This window comes from Ochlerotatus camptorhynchus, unplaced genomic scaffold, assembly GCF_037179485.1.
Source record: "Ochlerotatus camptorhynchus isolate MF236.1 unplaced genomic scaffold, CSIRO-AGI_Acam_v1.1 ptg000196l, whole genome shotgun sequence".
Taxonomy (NCBI): Eukaryota; Metazoa; Arthropoda; class Insecta; order Diptera; family Culicidae; genus Ochlerotatus; species Ochlerotatus camptorhynchus.
Window position 1 is genome coordinate 2,120,961 of NW_027040686.1, and position 21,449 is coordinate 2,142,409.

General features: G+C 41.5%; 1 protein-coding gene across 5 annotated transcripts in view; it reads left to right on the top strand.

The window, feature by feature from the left end:
* Rbp6 (RNA-binding protein 6) overlaps positions 1-21,449 on the top strand; it is a 1,960,266-nt gene that overhangs the window by 188,010 nt on the left and 1,750,807 nt on the right. The gene's annotated exons all lie outside the window — the stretch shown is intronic.

Sequence of the window (21,449 nt, forward strand, 5' to 3'; positions counted from 1 at the left end):
GCATGTAAACACCTTTTTCACGTAAACTAGAAATTTGCAAGAAATGTTGCTTACCAAGATGAACGGTTGCATACGATTTGGCAACGTGATTCGTTATGTTAACAATAGCTGCCAACACTTGCCACAGAGCAAAATGTTCCAGCTTTGTGCGTGACTTTATCGTTGTCTACGGTATGAGTTTGTTTGTTTAAGTAATTTGAATTCTTAGTGAAATGGTGAACCGCGATCGTGGAAATGCAACACAGTGTGGAAATGTGGCTTTTTTCCGGTTTACGAAAAACACTGAACTGCGCAAAAAATGGCGGAGTATTACGGACTACCGTCAGATTTTTGCCTAGAGGATTCTACGCGTTTGTGCAGTTTATGTTACAATGATAATTATTGGGTGGAAACTATTTTCTTAAAATTTAAAGCTTTTTTCAGTACCACTTCGCACACGCACTTGTATTTTACTAAGAATTAAGATATATTGCTGGAAAAAACAGGAATATTGCGTATAGTGTTATTGCGCACTTCACTGCGTTTTTCAAATTTATAAACGTTTTGTTTGAACATATTTCACCCCGATTACAATTCTTTTCAACCCAACACGAAATCCTCTGAATATTTTCTAATCAGAATACTCGTTTGGCTCACATTTTGACAGTTCTCGCTGCTCAATTGGCTCAAGATGGCCGCTTCCGCAAATCTCTCTATATAGGATTGCTACTATCTAATATGTGTGATATATGACGCTCCATTTATGTACACCATAATGACAGAAATTTACACTAATTTTTTGAACTGTGAATTGTAAACATGATCTGGTTTCAATAAACACAGTTATGAGATCTGTAAAAGCCTGACAAGCAATTAATGTGACACTATCAAATCAGTAATGGAAAAAAGGCCCCACAATCTTCTGCTCCTTAAGCAAAAACAGTTGCCATAAGGTCAACGAGCCCCGTACATCATAGTAAGCTACTGCGACAGACAATGCGCATAAATACCTCAAATCCCCGCATCCATCAAAGAATGAGTTAGCTAAAGGAGCGCGCATTTGATTAGTATTGTCGCATTAATAGCCCATCGCTCAACTTCAACTTCTGTTCAATTTTCACACTGTCGTGCTCTAGCGGAACTATCAATCTATCCTTCTCAAAACTTTCTCTAGCTAATAAATCATCGCACTTCAGCTTCATGTTGATATTACAAATATTAGTGTAACATTTCCTCGCAACGCTGAAAATCGTAAACTTCACATAGGAAGTAACAAAATACTTTGATCTAATAAAAAGAAACATCGAAAATCGATTCTGGGAAATCATGAATTTTTAGAACAATTCACATATCTTAACATTTTTGGGATTTTGCCCATCGTCATTTTGCTAAAACCTTGTTTAAGGTAAATCTTTAAGATTTTGGGAGCATGTTTCGATATTGAACGTCTTCAATTTGCTCTGAGCTGTTGTTGAAACCACCGGCAGCAGTTGTTCATCTCGGTGTTGCTCACGCAATAGAAGCTGTTGTTTCGGTATGCTTTGTTCATTGCCTGTAGCATAGCCAGCGTCATTGTCGTAGTCGTGGGAATCCAAATTTTAGTGATAAGTGTTGAAGCTTCTATTTTCCCAATGGAAGTACCACGTCCAGCTGGGGCGTAATTGCCAATTTTGTGAAATCATGTAGCGGTATTCTGATTAGGTATTAAATTAATGTAGCATGAAGTTCAAATGCTACAGATGCTCACTGTTACTATTCAAAATGACACGCATTATTCTAATTCACTTGTATGCAACTGGTGAACTCATATCAAGAGTAAATTATCCCTGCATGAAAATTCACTCATTAACACTCCGAACACGATGTAACGGCAAGTTTGCAACGGCACAACTTAGCCATTTCTAAATGAATTTCAAAAATTATGGTACCTTTAGAATTTCTTGGGTTTCTAGATGATTTTTAATGCAAAAAACTTGAAAATAGAGTCGTCTACTTTTTTAAAAAGCGAAAAGAGTTGTTACACGTTTTTTTGAAAGGTGTGTTTGTAGGGTTTTGCAAGTGGCGCAAGATCTGTAATTTAGATTAATGGGCACAAATGTTCACAATTAGGCAAAATACAGTCATGGTTCCTATATATGGATCCTGGAGACAACGGAACGGTCCTCGAAAAATCCGGAACATCCGTAAAAATGGTCAATCCATGATCCTGATCCTAGAGCTCTGCGGTTTTTTTGAAAACATTAGGAACTGTGATATAAACAAATATTTGGGGTCGTGACATAAACATGTACCTGGATGACCATGAGACCGTCCTCCGGAAGATCCGGAACATCCGTAAAAGTGGACAATCCATGAATCTGATCCTAGAGCTCCGTTGTTTTCTTGAAAACATTAGGAACTGTGATGATAGAAAGAATTTGGGCTTGTGACATAAACATGAACCTGGATGTCCATAGTACCGTCCTCCGGAAGATCCGGAACATCCATGAAAGTGGTCAAGCAATGAAAATGATCCTAGAGCTCCGCAGTTTTTGAAAAAAACACTAAGAACTGAGATGATAGAATGAATTTGGGGTCGTGACATAAACATGGACCTTGATGGGTATGGGACCGGCCTCCGAAAGATCCGGAACATCCGTGAAAGTGGAAAATTCACGAAACTGATCCGAGAGCTCCGTGGTTTTCTTGAAAACGTTAGGAACTGCGATATTAGAATGAATTTTGGATCGTGACATAAACATGGACCCAGATGGCCATCGGACCGTCCTCCGGAAGATCCGAAAATTCCGTAAAAGCGGTCATTGTATGAAACTGACCCTAGAGCTCCACGGTTTTTTCGAAATCATTTGGAACTGTCATATATAAATTAATTTGCGGTCGTGACATAAACATGTACCTAGAAGGCCATTGGACCATCCTCCGCAAGATCTAGAACAACTTTAAAAATGGTCAATCTTTGAAACTGATCCTAGAGTTATACGGTTTTTTCGAAACCATGTGGTATAAGAAAGAATTCGGGGTCATGACATAAACACGTACCGGAGACGAACCAGCCCAGGGCTGAAAGTCTCCTTAATAAAGATAAAAAACACGGACCTGGATGGCCATAGGACCGTCCTCCGGAAGATACGGAACATCCGTAAAAGTGATCCAGAGGTTTCTTTTATCACAGTGTTTAAAAAAGAGCTGCAGAGCTCTAGGATCAGTTTCATAGTATGATAAATTTACGGATGTTCCGGATCTTTTGAAGGACAGTCTCATTGCCATCCGGATCCATGTTTATGTCACGACCCTAAATTCTATCTTAAATCGCAGTTCCAAGAGTTTTCGAAAAAAAAACCACGGTTTTTTCACAGTTTCATCGATGATCCACTTTTACGGATGATCAGGATCTTCTGGAGGACGTTCCAATGACCATCCAGGTTCATTTTTACGGATCTTCCGGAGGACTGTCCCATGGTCATTCGGTTCCATGTTTATGTTAAGACTCCAAATTCATTCTAATATCACAGTTCCACGGTTTTTCGTTCTTGGATTAATTTTATGGCTTGCAATCGGGCTAAGGCCTTGTTGTCCTCTGCTGTCCGAAGAAGTCGTCTCCACTCTACTCGATCCATGGCCAGACTTTGCCAGCCTCGTAGTCTGCGAAGGGTCCGCAGGTCACCTTCTACTTGGTCGATCCATCTTGCGCGCTGCGCGCCTTTTCTTCTTGTTCCTGTTGGGGCGCTTTCGAGAACCATTTTCACTGGGTTGTCGTGCGACATTCTTACGACATGTCCAGCCTACCGTAGTCGCCCAATTTTTGCAATGTGAACGATGGATGGTTCTCCCAACAGCTGGTGCAATTCTTGGTTCATTCGCTTCCTCCACGTTCCGTCATCCAAGGGCGCGTTTGTCCTCCACGAGCATAGTCACGGTCTCGTGGCAGTAGACGACCACCAGTCTATCTTTTAGATAGTCAACTTCGTGGCGAATTTTATTCGACCGGAGCGTCCTCCGGAGTCCAAAGTAGGCACGATTCCCTGCCATAATGCGTCTTTGAAATTCTCTGCTGGTATCATTTTCGACGGTCACCAGTGAGCCCAAATACACGAACTCATCGACCACCTCGATTTCGTCACCGTCAATCTGAACTCGGGGTGGGAGGCTAACATTGTCTTCCCTAGAACCTCTTCCTTTCATGTATTTTGTGTTTAATGCGTTGATGGCAAGTCCAATCCACCTAGCTTCAGCCTTCAGTCTGATGTACGTTTCCGCCTTCGTCTCAAAGTTCCGTGCCATGATGTCGATGTCATCGGTGAAGCCAAGAAGCTGTCTTGATACTCGTGTCTATCCCAACTCTTCTGATCACACCTTCTAACGCGATGTTGAATAGCAGACACAAAAGTCCATCACCTTGCCGTAACCCCCTTCGAGATTCAAAGGGACTCGAGAGTGTCCCAGATACTCGAACAACGCACATCACTCGATGCATCGTTGCCTTGACCAATCGCGTCAGTTTATCTGGAAATCCGTACTCGTGCATAATCTGCCATAGCTGATCACGATCGATTGTGTCGTATGCGGATTTGAAATCGATGAACAAATGATGCGTAAGCAAGTTGTATTTGTGGCATTTCTGCAGAACCTGCCGAACCGCGAATATGAACCCATGAATTCCTGCTGGTATTGCCCAAGAAATCTCTTGCAAATGGTGACAGGCGGCGGCGTATAATTTGGGAGACTACCTTGTAAGCGGCGCTCAGCAGTGTGATCACGCGGTAGTTGCAGCAATCCAACTTGTCGCCCTTTTTATAGATTGGGCATATAACACCTTACTTCACTCCTCCGGTAATATCCCCTCCTCCCAAATCTTGGCAATTACCCAGTGCAGCGCTCTAGCCAGTGCTTCACCACCGTATTTTAATAGCTCACTTGGTTGTTGATCTACACCAGTTGCTTTGTTGTTCTTCAGTCGACCGATCTCCTCCTTAACTTCTTGAAGATCAGGGGCCAGTAGCCTGTCGTCTCCTGCACGTGCTCCAAGGTCTGTTGCCGTGCCACCTTCGTTTTCTGCTGCATCACCGTTGAGGTGCTCGTCATAGTAATGCTTCACCCTCTCATTTTACGGATGTTGTTGGTCTTCCGGACGACGGTCCCATGGCTATTTGGGTACATGTTTAAGTCACGATCACAAATCCATTCTTATATCACAGTTCCTAATGTTTAGGTTCAGTTTCATTGATTAACCTCTTTTACGGATGTTCTGGACTTACCAGAGGTTGGCACCATGGTCATTTGAGTCCATGTTTATGTCATGACCCCAAAATATTACTTATATCGCAGTTCCACATGCTTTCGAAAAAACCGTAGAACTCTAGAATCAGTTTCGAGGGTTGACCATTTTCAAAGATGTTCTAGATCTTGCGGAGGATGGTCCCATGGCCTTCTGGGTACATGTTTATGTCACGACTGCAAATTGATTTATATATGACAGTTCCAAGTGTTTTCGAAAAAAAAAACCGTGGAGCTCTTGGATCAGTTCCATACATTGTCCACTTTTATGGATTTTTCGGATCTTCCGGAGGACGTTCCGATGGCCATCTGGGTCCATGTTTATGTTACGATCCCAAAATCATTCTAATATCGCAGTTCCTAACGTTTTCAAGAAAACCACGGAGCTCTAGGATCAGTTTCGTGAATTTTCAACTTTCACGAATGTTCCGGATCTTTCGGAGGACGATCCCATGGACATCCAGGTTCATGTTTATGTCATAAGCCTAAATTCTTTCTATCATCACAGTTCTTAATGTTTTCAAGAAAACCACGGAGCTCTAGGATCAGGATCGTGGATTTACCACTTTTACGGATGTTCCGGATCTTCCGGAGGACGGTACTATGGACATCCAGGTTCATGTTTATGTCACAAGCCCAAATTCTTTCTATCATCACAGTTCCTAATGTTTATAAAAAAAACGCGGAGCTCTAGGATCAGGATCGTGGATTTACCACTTTCACGGATGTTCCGGATCTTCCGCTGGCGGTCCGATGGCCATCTTGGTCCATGACCCAAATTCATTCTTATATCACAGATCCTAATGTTGAAAAAAAAAAACGCGTAGCTCTAGGATCAGTTTCATGGGTTGATCACTTTTACGGATGTTCCGGATCTTCCGGAGGACGGTCCTATGGACATCCAGGTTCATGTTTATGTCACAAGCCCAAATTATTTCTATCATCATAGTTCCTAATGTTTATAAAAAAAACGCGGAGCTCTAGGATCAGGATCGTGGATTTACTACTTTTACGGATGTTCCGGATCTTCCGAAGGACGGTCCCATGGCCATCTGGGTCCATGACCCAAATTCATTCTTATATCACAGATCCTAATGTTAAAAAAAAACACGGAGCTCTAGGATCAGATTCATGGATTGTACACTTTTACGGATGTTCCGGAACTTCCTGAAATTCATTAATAAAGCCTGAAATTCATTAATAAATGGCTAAGTTGTGCCATTGCAAACTTGCCGTTACACGTTTTTCGGAGGCTTCGTTGTCGGCGTAAAGTTTTTTACCCACCGTATTCGGAGTGTTAATTTGTCCATCTGCTCACTAGGCGCGTAAGTTTTTTCATTTGAGGTGGCATGAAATTTGATCCGTTGGATTGAGTATAATCTCCCAGTAGGGTTACTTGTAGTCGGAAATTTAATAATAAGAAAAACACTTTAAGTTAGAGATTGGAACGAGCTAGACAGATGTGGGATACTTGGGAGGAAAAGAGATAGTATCTCTGATCGAATCACCTTCCGGAACGAAGGCCAAGAATTGTTTTAAGCGGCCTATCTGAGGAATCCGTGGAAGAGGCAGGACTGTAAAGTTTTTGTAAATAGTTCCACGGTGTGATTGTAGAGGTATTTAAAATTTGAGAAGTGTCTTTAAGTTCAGTGTAATTTATTGTTCGTTAATTTCTTTTGATTAGGTGTAGGTACTATTAAATTAGTTTAGTTGGCTAGTACGGTACTGTGTGCGATTTAAGTTTCAACGAAAAGGTAAATTATTTGCTATTCAGCTTTGCAACAATGCGCTCATCCAGTTGAACAGCCGTTTGACGGCTTTTTGTCTATAGTTTCGTCCCACCTCCCGCTTGGCATACCGCGCCCCCTCGTTATTACCACTACCCTGACACCATGCGTCGGCATTAAAGGACCTAGCTTTGGCTGGAGTTAGAAGGGAGCTGCGCCGTCTATATCGCGCTCGAGGTGAGCAATTTTCCCACCCACCGGGATATCACCACGCATCGCAGTTGGAGAACTAGCGAATCGAGACTCGCACCAGATTTGGTGAGTCCATTGTATTCCGTGCAGTGATCGTCGCAGGGGCGACAGACGATGGTGAGGAGCAGTCGGTACCACTAGCAGGTGGTAGGAGAAAATTTCCTCTGTCTGATGGTAGTGTTAGCATGCGTTTGCAAGCTACCAGCTACGCCAAATCGACGATCAAATGCATTGTTTACAAAAACGGGACGTATAAAAATGAAAAAATTATGAAAAAATTATCGAGAAATTAATTCTGCTAAATAATTGTGCTGATTGTTTGTTGAGAATTTCCCGTTCAATGAGTGCACTGGTCTGGTTTTCCTCCAAATCGTGTAGATTTTGTGTTTGGGAAGAACTTGACCTGTGATAAGAACAGATCGCCCAGTGCAGTCGCTCCGGTAGAAAGACGGTTTCTGATTAGTTTTCATTCGGTTGGATTTAGTGTTTTCTTTTGAATCCCAAGCACTTAATGTTTACAAGCGCGTTCCGATCCTTTGCGTTAGACTGAACTCGCCCTGGGGTTTTGAGTTTGCTGGGCTTCCAGAACGACAAGTGGTCTTCTATGGAGCTGGAGCTTAAGCCATTTGTTTAAAAACCAATCTACGGAACACCCTAGTAGACCGATTCCGGCTAGCCAACTTTATGCCGGCTACAATTCCTGGAGGCAAATGCTGTTGACATGGAAACAACTTACCGGATTTCAGAGGATAAACCATTTGTCACTAATTTCAAACCTGAAATACCAGTTGCCCGAGCAATTTTGCCTTAAACAGTACCTTCTTCAATGGTCAGGATAACTGGTTTCAAAAGTCAGTGGACCTATCATGCACAGTAACCACAAATCAGTCTCATTTTGAAATTTAATCCTCCAAATTTTATAGTTCGTTTGAGTTTTCATATTTTTCGCTGATTTAAAAACATGCAACCTTCATTTTAATTGATTTAACTAGAAAAAATCATTCAAAAATTAACTTAAGAAATCCTGTTCATAATATTGACTGCCATTTTCTCGCCATCATATTTTCTGGGACTGATATGCGATCATTAAAATGTATATTCAGCCATTCCATAGCGAAACGATATAGTGGTTCTCTGAATTTCGTAAAAATTGGTAGTTTTGGTCATTATCGTAAAATATTAGACAAATATTTTTTGACGTAGGACTACGTCTGTGATTTCTATATGAGGGTACACTTTGTGAAAACCAAAAATGGAACATGTAACAAAATTATGAAAGATTTTGAACATTAATAACTCAGCTGCCCCTGGACAAATTTCAATAATTTTATCACCAATTGATCAAAAATATTTCCACGCATCAATAGAAATGCTTCCTACCGATGATTTTCAACAATAAACCATTGAAAAAGTTGTAATGTCAAGCATTGTCCAATGCACAAATAAAAAGAGATAATTTTATCACTGTTTTCATGAAATAAACGTTCTTCCCAAGCCCAGTTGTCATAATCGAGTACGACTTTGTTGCACATCATTCTGCTTTAATCTGAAAAGATATAAAAGAGCGCTTCTGTCCAGCCTCAACTCATTGATCATTCTCTGCTTGAACGGCAAGCAGTTTAGTTCGGTTTGAGCTCGCTCTCGTGAGTTGTTCGGAAAGATATTTTTTGAGATAGTGTTCGCGCTCTTTCGTACGTGATTTGTCGTGCGTGTGTGTGTGCCCCGAAATGGGGAAGCATCGCTCGCGAAGTCCGGTGAAGGACCAGAACCCCGGTGAAGGAAGCTCCGGTGTGCCCACATCGAACAGGTTTGCGCAGCAAGAAGAGGAAGAAGAATCGGAGCCAGTCCGGTTGCACGATTTCTCGCGACGATGCCACTGCGACAAACGGCAGTGATGTCGGAGATTTCGGTGACGTTGCCGACACAAGCACGGCAAAAGTAAAACTACCTCCGTTGGTAGTAAAAAATGCCCATCTTAACGATCTCATCGCAGATCTGGCGTCGCTGGGCGTTAAAGCCGAATTCAAGTTGGGCAGAGTCGGCACCAAGGTTATGCTCTGTACGAAAGCGGAGTATGACTTGGCCGTTGCCCACCTGAGGACTACCAAGGTGGAATTTTTCACCCACGACATTCCCGGCAAGAAACCATTCAAGGTCGTCATCAGGGGTCTACCGAATTTTGACCCGAAGCTGATTGAAGCGGAAATCAAGAACCGCTACAAGCTGGCTCCAACTGCCGTCTTCCGGATGACAAGGAGGGACGAGAACGTCAAGAGGTATCCGGATTGTCTTTTCCTGGTGCATTTCCAGAAGGGAACGGTGACGCTCAATGCGTTGAAGGCTATCCGCTCCATCAATTCCATCATTGTCCGATGGGAGCCATACCGTGGCGGCCGTCACGACGTCACCCAGTGTCAACGTTGCCTGAATTTTGGGCACGGCACCCGAAACTGCTTCGTCAAGCCGCGCTGTGGCAAATGCGCCCAAAACCATATCTCCTCCGAGTGTGTTGTCGACGAGTCGTAAACGGCCAAATGCGCCAACTGTGATGGCGCTCATCAAGGGTCTGATAAACAGTGCCCCAAACGCGAAGATTTCAAACGGATCCGAAAGCAGGCGTCCACAAGAAATCAACCAGGACGAAAGAAGGACAATACGCCAGCATTCAGACTGGAGGATTTCCCGCCGCTTCCTGCTACGCAACACGGTCAAGCAAATCCACGGGTGCAATCCGGCCCCCGCCATCTGGTGCCTCAGCTGGACAAAGCTCTCCATCCCCCCCCCTGGATTCTGGAGACAACCACCAGCACAAAACGCCAATCCCGATCTCTTCTCTGCGGATGAGCTGATGAAGATTTTCGTCGACATGACCAGCGCTCTTCGTCAGTGCCGCAACAAGCCCGAACAGATCCAAGTGCTCGGTAAGTTTATTATTCAGTATGGTGTCTAAACCGATAACTGTCGTCACATGGAACGCATGCTCTGTAAGAGCAAAAAGACTCGAGCTTGCTGACTTCCTCCGCAAGCATAGTATCGACGTGGGCCTCCTAACAGAGACCCATCTTAAATCCGGTGACAGCTTTTGGTTGCCTGATCACCACATTATCCGGCTTGATCGTATCGACTCCAGGGGGGTGGAGTTGCGATCATCATCAAGAAAGGAATCAAGTTCTGCACGCTGCCGCATATTCGCACTTCTATCATCGAGGCCCTTAGTGTGGAGGTGGAATCACCAACCGGAAACGTCCGGTTCGTCGCCGTATACTGCCCTCGTCAGTGTGCTGCCAGTAATGGATTGGGCATCCAATTCAAGCATGATCTGACCACCATCACTCGCACGAGCTCACGATTCGTCATTGGGGGCGATTTAAATGCCCGCCACGAAGCATGGCGGAACTATCAGCGGAATCAGAACGGACGTCTGCTCTTCGATCACTCGCAGCATGGGCTGTATACAGTGAAATGCCCTGATGAACCGACATTCATCTCTCCGGCGGGAAACCCTTCCACGTTGGACTTTTTTCTATCGAACATTGGACTATCCAAACCGATGGCGATCAACGATCTCAGTTCCAACCATCAACCGGTGGTGGCTGAAGTCGGCACCCACGTGGCACCTGCTCAAAGCCTGCGCAAAGACTACCATCATGTCAACTGGGTGCAGTTTGGGCATGTGGTCGACATAAACATCGATGAAAATCCGCTGCTTGACACCGTAGAGGACATCGACCGGGCACTGGAAGGACTCCACCAGGCCATATCCGTGGCTGACGAGACGTGTGTTCGACAGTGAGTTCCTGTGAGGGGTAAGTTTGTTGTCATTGATTCCCACACCCAATTACTGATTCGCTTGAGAAATGTGCGTAGACGCCAGTTTCAGAGGACTGGAGATCTAGCGAGGAAACGTGAAATGGCCGATCTGAACAGGCAGATTGCTTCCAGAATGGACTCACTCCGAAATGAAAGTCATATACAAGCTTTGTAACTACAATTTACCGTTGCATTTGGTCAAAATTACCCGTAACTACCTTCAGCAAAGGTCGTTCAAGGTATCATTGAATGGTTGTCTCTCCGACAAATTTTCCATCCCGGCAGGCATTCCACAAGGCAGTTTGTTGGGCCCCTTGCTCTACAGCTTGTATACTTCTGACATTCCTCCCCTCGGAGACGGTTGCGTGTTCTTCCTGTTCGCAGATGATACCGCGATATCAGTCAAGGGCAGAATGCCTCGCGAAATTACAAACAAATTACAACGATGCCTTGACATCTTTGCTGACTATGCAAAAACTTGGAAAATCAAAATCAATGCCTCCAAAACCCAAACTATCATGTTCCTGCATAGCCAATCACCCAAACTGATACCGACACCTTCTTGCACAGTAGTCATGGATGGCACAAGGGTTGAGTGGTCTGCTGAAGTTACGTACCTTGGAATGGTATTCGATCAGAAGCTCCTGTTCCGCTCGCATATAGAAAAGACGTTAGTTAAGTGTTCAAGTTTAGTTAGTTGTTTGTATCCGCTGATTTCTCGCAGATCCCGCCTCTCTAGGGTTAACAAACTGGCTGTCTACAATCAAATCATAGCACCTGCAATTTTCTACGCTGCACCGGTGTGGGAACCAAGTGCTCAAACTCACAGGAACAAAGTCCAGGTGGCACAAAACAGAGTGCTTAGTATGATACTCGATCGTCCTTTCGACACTAGAATAACAAATTTACACGAAGAGGCAGGCATTGCCAAAATAGATTCCAGAATAAACGAAATTAAGACTAAATTTGCACAAAAATGTAATGTATCAGAACATGCTTTGATAAGCAATTTGTATATAGTAGAGTAGGTGTTTATAGTAGTTGTAGGTTAGTTGTAGTTGTAATTAGTAGTTATAAGTAGTTTCCCTTTTCCAATTTAAAACAAACCAATCCCACCAAGGTGGTCATTCTTAAAAACAGGCCTGATAGGACTAGAAACTTTAAATAATAATTATAAATAAATATTTACAAATTAACTAAAGTTGAAAAGATGCATCTGTGTCACTTGTTAGTTCATACATGTAAAACCACACAAATACTAGAAATAAAGATCATTTAAAGTAAAAAAAAAAGGTTAACTCATCACCAAGTTTGACAACAAAACGGCCCTTTTCAGCTACAACAAGCTTATTACAGTAAAGAGTTGGAATATAATGTATCTGTGCCTGTTTGTCCATATTCAGAACCACACGCCCCCAATGACTACAAAAATGCTCTTCAGAGTTGTAATCTTGTGACCAAACTTGGAAGCAGGGGTGCAAGTGATGTTGATCGATTCTCTTCATCAACTTTTTCTTTGAAAAAAATTACTACAAATTTGGTACGCCTACAATTCAAAACGGAAAGAGTTAAGATTGTAGATGATCGATCAATTAAAAGAACTAAATGGTCCGTCCACAAGCGGTCCTACGTCAAGCTTCCGTTCGTGCCCCATAGGCACAAACCCTTCTATTTTTTTATTTTGTCATTAAGGTGACCAAAAATGCCTTTTTTTAATTCAAAACTTTTGAACCACTGGGCCGATTTTGAAGATCAAAATATCAAATGAAATTTAATTAAAAATACTTTTGAGGAAAAATTTAATGATGTTGGCTGTTTTACACAACATATAGAAACACAGCGTTTTCGTTTTAGAGTTATATTTTTTGCAGTTATCAAGTTTTAGGTTTTCGCTCAATACTCCTATGTGAGTCGACTACCATACATCTCCATTGATTTTAAATGACTGTAACATTTTTAATTACCTTTCATTTGAAATTTTGATCTTTGAAATCGACCCAGTGCTTCAAAAGTTATAAATTTTTGAAAACAATTAGCAATTTTAACAGGAAATGGTGACTCTAACGGCAAAGGTAAAAAAAATACGTGTCTAATGTTTTGCGATAAGGAACAAAACTACAAATTTCTACGAAATTCTGCGATCCACTGTATCGTTTTGCTATGGAATTGCTGTATTAATCTAGGTCTGTTGGTGTAACGCGCATAGCGCAGATTCAAATTCAAATTCAGAAAACATTTCATACGGTAGCTAAAACGGATCTTTCAATCGATCTATTCAACCTTTCAGTATATCGCAGCCCACCGAAGCTACCTTCATCATGTTTACCATGCTGACAGCAGTGAAACAGTGGCCCCAAAAAGTCTCTCGATTCCCCGCGGGCGGTGGCAATCACCAGCTCGGGCCCTCTATCTCTCTCACTGTCAACGGTCGTGTTCTTCCCTATTTGAGTACACCAAAGGTCTTGTCTTCCATTCTTATGATGCCTCCGCTCCGCTGCTACCATTTTCCGAAGGTGAAGGCTCACATATTTTAAAAATTGTCAACATCAGCGCTTCACCGTCTTCGTTGCCGTCACTCTCCGCATCCAGCGTCAGCCGCAGTCCTCGATGCAGTTTCCTTCGGTTTGAATGGTTTTTTTTGGCGTCCGCCGCACCACTTTTCCTTTGGCTGATTTTCTTTTGAAGCAAAAATATGTGTGCATCATAAAAAAGCCATAAAGGAAAAATGCAACTCAGACACATAGCCATGTATAGCATGTCTGAGCAACACACGAAGCCGAATATGCCACATGTTTAGAGCAGCGATGATGTGGATGTGTTGTGCTGCCCAAGTGGTGGTCGTGGTGGAAGGGGGTGGAGGTGATTGAAAAGGACAGAAAGAGTTCAGGCTCTGAGGGGACCAAGGGGATCGCAATCGAGCTATTTACCGGGCTTGCCTTTGGTTAGACTGGCTTTCCCTATTTTTCTTTGATGGGAAAAATTGGGGGCACCGACAACCGACGACCGAAGTGACTGCTGACGACGAGCAGCACTAGCACAATATAAAAGAAACCCGAAGAACTAGCAGCGGAAATGTTGACATTAGGCAGCCGAAGTGAGTGGCAAAAAAATAAGTTACGGGACACACGGTGCTGCTGATGGAAAACCGGAGGAAAGAACTGCCAGCGATGTTGGAAGGATTGGTGAAATATGCCAAGCGAAAGGTTTCCCAGTCACAACACACGAATCGAGCCCCATCGGTCCCGGGGACCGTATTTCAAATGTCTTGCTATATGTGTCTGGTAAACAAGAATACTCATACACATGGCCGTGTTGTGCTGGGCTTGGGCGTCTTATTAAAGTTGCATTTGAATAAGTGTACATAGTTCTATTTTCAGGGACTTTTCCGGACTGACACCAAGAGATGAACGTTGTTCACCCCCTCCCCGACCTGTTCGGTGGAGGTGATGAATGGAAAGGTTCTTTTTCGGGGCATTTATTTTTGAACCTCCTGCGACGGAATGGGGCAAAACGAAACGAAGTTTGACAAATGATGGAGTTGTTGAAAGCATGTTCCGAGTAATCCATCCGCCGTTGCTGAAGCCGGTGAGTTGTGTAACACGCCGGCGCACGGTCAGAACGGTGTTGTTCAGTGATTAGAGTCTTAGAGAGCGAACTTGATTTCTGACAATGGGATTTGGATTTGTGTCAGCTGATTGCAGCAGTCGGTGCTAAGACAAATCGGTTCCTGTACTCTTCTCAACTGATCTTGGCATCTGGGACTGGGAGTGAGAGCAAAAGTCATCATCGTCGAAGAAACGGGCAAGACATGTGTTAGCAATGTTTTCACAACCTGGTAGCTACTGTCTGCTGTTAAACACGACATGTGAGAAGTCAATCTTCCTAACGATAATGTGCTTCGTTTAGTATGTGTGGGAACATTCATAAACGTCAGAATAAATCCAGTGTTAATTGCTGGCGCGAGCGAGAAGCATATTTTTTTTTCTTCCTTTTGCGAGCTTCTCGGTCAACACGAAAACGGAGACATGGAGCAAAATGGCTTGTTATACAGCGTCAGAGCGTTTAAGAATGAATAAATTTCATGGTGCGGTTCCCATGGCCGGGTGCCGGGCAGCTGTTTTTCATGCATTTATGAATTAATTCATCGATGGGAACGATGGATTTCGAAGCATACGAGACTGAATATCGGGAGCATAAAATTTTTATATAATACCTTTTACATCAATGAATTTTATTTGTACTTCAACTATTATTTACGTTTCTGCTATAACTTGAATGCCACGTGTTTGAATCAGAAGTGTGTAAAATTAACGATTACAATGTTGAAGAAGATACTTTATGATTGTCAATATCAGACTTAACGCGAAGCATACCGCAAAAAAACAGATTGTAAATTTTTCACGTTAAGCTGAAACTTATGTTAAAGGAACCCAAGTAACAATTCAGCAGCCATTTGGCATTCATTCTGTTTTATGGTGGTTTTATAACGGCAATGAACAGTCCATTTAGTTTACAGCATTTCAAAGTGTAAACATTTCTGGCTAGTGATTCAGCTTTTCGCTGTTTTAAAAATCTTTTACAGTATGGCGAGAATGTCAAAAAGTGTCTTGCTTCAAGTATAAATTAAAAGCAGCTCTCAATCCCTCCATAAAACTTTTCTGTAAATCAACCATAAACGTCTTTAGCAATTGTTTTTAATGTCTTGATAAAATACTCTATAAAAGTGTTCTATCATTATAAAAGCAACCATAAAACCATTCGGTTTTGAATGAGAGCAAAAAGCATATATTGTAGATTTTTAAGCTTTTTACAGTGAATGTTAAGGCCATGAATCACTATGTTAACAAATTGAACATAAACTCATAAAGATTAAAAGCAACATTTATGACAAGGAAAACTCGAAGGATAGACAAAGTTGGATGACAAATTTCAGCGATGTTAATAACCGAAGTCGGATGTCGGATGTCGGTTTCAGCAAAATGTACTTCTTAAGAAGAACCAGCACGTCTGGCTGAACAGATACCATCAAGGATTGAGCAATTAGCGGAGAAGAGTGAGAGCATCGTGGCCTTGGAATTCATAAAACATTTTCGAAGCACTGGCATCACGTTCAGACTGGTGCTGATCATCTCCTGTATGGAGCAGTCTAAAAACAGATCAGCTTTCTCTAGATCTTGCGTATAGATGACGATTGGGATAACAGCAAACCATTGGAAATGTCAGTTAGTGGGAATGGCTGGTTTCCGATCCATAGCAGGGATTTTATTCAGCAAAAAGGTCAACTCTTTGAAGAATTTAATTCAAGCGTAAATAAGCGCTGTATGGTTTAATGGTGCACTTCGGAAACCATCCGAAAGAAAGGGATCTCATTTGGGAACGATTGAGCTTCCAGCTGTTCCATTTTATACGCGAAATGGTAGATAAATATAATTCAGTCTCCAAGTTTCTATGTTAGTGTAGGGATTTCATGAAAGCAAAACAACTTTTTCTCAAATGGCCCATGAAAATCAACTTTTATGCTTCCACCATATTACAATTATTTTGGTTACATTTTACAATCTTCGTTTTTCAATGTTTATTGTCTTGGATATTACTGTACTTTGGTAAATTTTGCATTGAGAAAATATTAAAAAAGAAAATAATATAAAAATATCTCGTCTTAGCTAATGGTCGGTTGAAAGAATAATATTTATTTTTCTCAATTAAAACTAATTGAGGTTTTGGTGCATGTATAAATGGAAAAGCAGTCTTGACCAGAGTTTTATGATTATTGTTTATTAGTAGCTACTTCATAAAATTAAAATATTCTTTGGGAAGTTATAAAAGTACATAATTGATAGTTCTGTTAGGATAAAGCAGTGTGAATGTTTTGTGTAGAAATTAAAAATGAGCAAAGCAAAGACGATACGAATCGCACGAGTATTTATTTTGTCAAGCTTCCGTTTTATCATACGATCTTGTGGTAGTAGTCTGTAATCTAAAAATCAAAAATCTCGAAATCTACTGTGAGTGACTCAATAAAACGATTACAGGAGCTTGAAACACTAGAAGACCGCGTTGGACGAGGAAAAAAATGCACCGTTCTGAGTCCACAAATGCACGGGACTATTCAGCGACGAATCAAGCGAATTTCAACAATTTCCTTCCGCAAACGGAATGTCGAAATCTTCCGCTGCTGCCATAGTTCATAATGACTTGGCGCTTAAATAAATCATTTAAACTATGCAAAAACCACTACTTGAACGACACCATGAAAACAAATCGGTTAAGAAAAGTTGAACAGTGTTCACTCGGCTGTCGACAAAAGCAGGCCACTCTCGATGTGTGCTACGCGATCGTCTGTTTTCTCGGCAGCAACCATTGTGTGGTCCTCCTCATTGTTCTTCATCAGCAGTTCTTTCGGTCGATGCGTCGTCGACTTTGGAAAGCAACCGTTTCGTGATGAGTGTATGAGTGCTGACCACGTTTTGCGTCCATTGCTGCAATGGACGCGCTCTGACCCTCGTTGGCGTACAACAATTTGCCATACAATGAAACTACTGGAAGCGGCTCCAGTTCTGATGGAGGAGGCTTTTTGGATAGCGGAACATAAAGTGTTTATTGTGTTGTACCTTTTGACTATAGTTTTAAGATGTATTGTATAGTGACCAAGAATCCTCGGCTCTGTTTAGTTAATTCGGTTGAGCCTTATCAAATAAATTAATAAAAAAAAGAAAAGTTGAAGTTCTTCTGAATCGGTTGGGGCAGCCATCAGTCAGTGCTGTTTACCGATGAAAAAAATTTCACCATCGAGCAGCATCACAACCACCAGAGTGGTCGGCAGTTGCTTCCTGTTACTTCTAAAAACCGAGCAAGTATTTCAAGGAGTCATCATCCCGCTTCCGTCATGGTTTGGGCTGGAATAACTCCCACCAGCAAAACGCCGTTGATTTCCATAGACGAAGGGGTAAAAGTGAACCAAGCAGTGTATCAGAAGCTGTTAACTGACTTTCGGCAATAACGATTGGTTTTTTTTCAACCAAGGCTCAAACCTTTGTAGACTACTTTTTTTTAATCTACTACTATTACATCAAATATTAAAAAACCATCATCACCATCGTGGCGAACAAAATAGTTTTTGCAGTGCTACAATGATTATCAAATAGTCATTATGACAGCTATCCATACAAAATAATCCGTTAGAGATAACTTCGTCAAGATACATAATTTGTCAATTCATTAAAAAAAAAACACTGGATAACTGTTCAAACGACAGTTTTAACGTGTGAAATGCAGTGTTTATTAAATTATGTAAGTGTTGCTGAACGTTTGATATGTCTAGGCATCGAATTGAAAACATTTATTCCTTTATAATATAATGAATTTTGTGACGCACAAGTCAAAAAATGTGGTGATCTTATTTCAACCGCGTTTCTGGTATTATATCTTTGAAAGTCACTTCCTCTTTCAATTCGATCACACAAATATCGAGGCAGCAAACCGTTAACTACTTGAAAAATGAACACCATAGTCAAATATACAATTCTTTGCTTCACCGACAAACATTGTAAGGCGTCTAGCATCAAAGTTGAGGAAGTGAATCTATTACATCTCAAAATAAAACGCATTATTTTATCCTGCAAGCACTGTCATCAAGATATTTGTGTTTCATTGGCCAGAAAAAATGGAAGGGTAAAAGTCTAGCTTAGGTGAGATGATTGATTTGTATAGTTGTATTTTAATGGCAATAGTGAAATCGTTTTTCAATCGACATAGAATTCCATACTTCTTGGCAATTTTCTTGATGACATTGTCAATGTGAGAGTTGAACTCAAGTGTGTCATCAATAATCACGCCAAGATATTTGATCTCCCGAACGCGATTAATAGTCTCATCATCAATTACAAAAGAGACGTTCTCATTTACTCGATTCTGCGAAATTACCATAAATTTAGTTTTACTTGTATTCAATTTCAATTGCTTATACTTCAACCATTTACTTAGAGAACGCAAATCTTCGTTCAAGTGTAAAACGACATCCCCTAAATCCTGAGCTGCAATGAATAACACAGTATAATCTGCAAAAAGAGTCATTAATATACATAATAAATAACAGGGGCACTCTGGGGCACTTCAAGGTTATTCTCCACGGGACTGGAAATAGAATCATCAAAACAGGCCTTTGAGTTCTGTCAGAAAAATAGCTTTCAAACAATTTACAAGCAGTACTCGTAATTCAAAAGCGCTTGATTGATCTTAACAATAAGGGCCTAGAAACTGTTTCAAAAGCGCGTTTAAAATCCAAAAAAACAGCAACAATCGTATCTTTACACTCCAAGTTATTTTTCCACTTCGCTAATACCAAATTCAAAGCGGTTTCACAAGAGTGACCTTCCCGATATCCCAATTGTTCTGGTATCAACAAACAATTACTCCTTTAAATTTGTCGAACCTCTTAACGGAATCCCTTTATGAAGAGCTTTGAGTGGGTCGGTTTATTTCCTTTTAATTCCGTTATAATTGCTTATCTTTTGACAGATACGCGTATTTCGTCTACTACTTGTAGACTTCATCAGTGCCAAGTAGTGTTGTTGTTGGTGTTGAGTACTTGGCACTGATGAAGTCTACAAGTAGTAGACGAAATACGCGTATCTGTCAAAAGATAAGCAATTATAACGGAATTAAAAGGAAATAAACCGACCCACTCAAAACTATTACTATTTAAATACTCCAACAGCTGGCCTTTAACAACAAGTTCTAAAATTTTCTCTAGTGTGTGCAACATGTTGATGGGACGAAACTCTTCGGCTTTAATCGTTCCAGCAAATTTGTGGCACATGTCTAGTTTGCTATCATTCATTAATAAGGTCCAGCAAGATGTGGCCAATGACATGAAAGCAATCTTGAATAACTCTAGCATTAACATTATCTACTCTAGCCGATTTTTCGAATGAAAAACAAATAACTCTAAGTTCATCTAATGTAATTGGGTGAAAACCTTCATGTCTACAACTACTTTTAACTGGCTGTTTTAGTTCCATTTGTACATTTACGGCAAAAACATGCATGTTTACGACGTCGGTTGCCACATCACTGACGGTTCGCTCAATTTCTGCTTGCGATGGTGAATCATTCTAGAAGCCGCTTAAGAATCCTTCCTTCCTTTCCGTATTCACAAACGATTAGAATCCCTTGGAGTGGCTTTCAATCGGCTGTCGACAGAAGCATCTGTTTACTCGGCAGCAACTATTGTTTGGTCCTCCTCATTGTTCTTCATCAGCTGTTCTTTCGGTCGATGCGTCGTTGACTTTGGAAAGCAACCGTTTCGTGATAAGTGTGTAAGGGCTGACCACGTTTTGCGTCCATTGCTGCAATGGAAGCTCTCAGTCTCCCGTTGGCGATACTACCATACAATGAAACCACTGGAAGCGGCACCGGTCTGATGGAGGAGGCTTATTGGATAGCGGAAGATAAAGTGTTTATTATGTTGTACCTTATGACTATAGTTTTAAGATGTATTGTTTATTGAACAAGAATTCTCAGCTCTGTAATGTTAATTCGATTGAGCCTTATCAAATAAATTAAATTAAATTTAAAAAAAAATTGAAAAAAAAAATGTTTGGTAAGGGTACATCATCGATGAGTGAGAGCACGGAGAGCTCTAGCTTGCACTCGTTTCAGGTTGCGAAGAGTAGCGTTAAACCAAGGCGGTATTCTTGGAGGAAGGCACTTCGGTACTGAAGTACAAACACAATCGCGCAAAAGGAAACTATAGCGAGCGACTGCTGTATCGATATCAAGGTCATTCAAAAAGTTTCAATCGATCCGGGACAAGGAACGCCTCAGCAAACGGAAATCGGTCTTCCGAAAATTGAGACGATTGGCAGTCGAGGTTTCATCAAAACGAATTTGAGATCCGTTCGCGATAGATATATCCAAAGCAGGGTGGAAATTGTCAAGAGGAACGATGACGTGAGGCACTTCAGCGACGACACAGTTCAGAACTGGACTTTCGCTTACAAAAACCAAGTCAAGTAAACGAGACTGGAAATTGGGAACAAGGTTTATCTGGCTCAGTCCATGAAAAGCAAACGGCTGGCAGGAGTACACTCAAAATAATCTACACATTGAAGCTACGTGAAAAATCACGTAAGTGCTCACTTTTTCCTCTCCTCTAAGTTTTACGTGGCTCACGTAGAATGTACGTGATGTCCCTTGAATTTCACAGGGTGTTCCTGTTTAACACACGTACATAATCAATGAAATGTACGTGATTTTCACATAACACTGAGTCTATGTGCGTTTCACGTAAAGCTTATGAGATGTCCACATGTAAACTCAGAGCGGTGCAAATCATGGCGGCATAATAATGTTCGGTATTTTTAAAGAAAGTGGCAAGATGTGAGTATAAAATTATGGATTATTTGA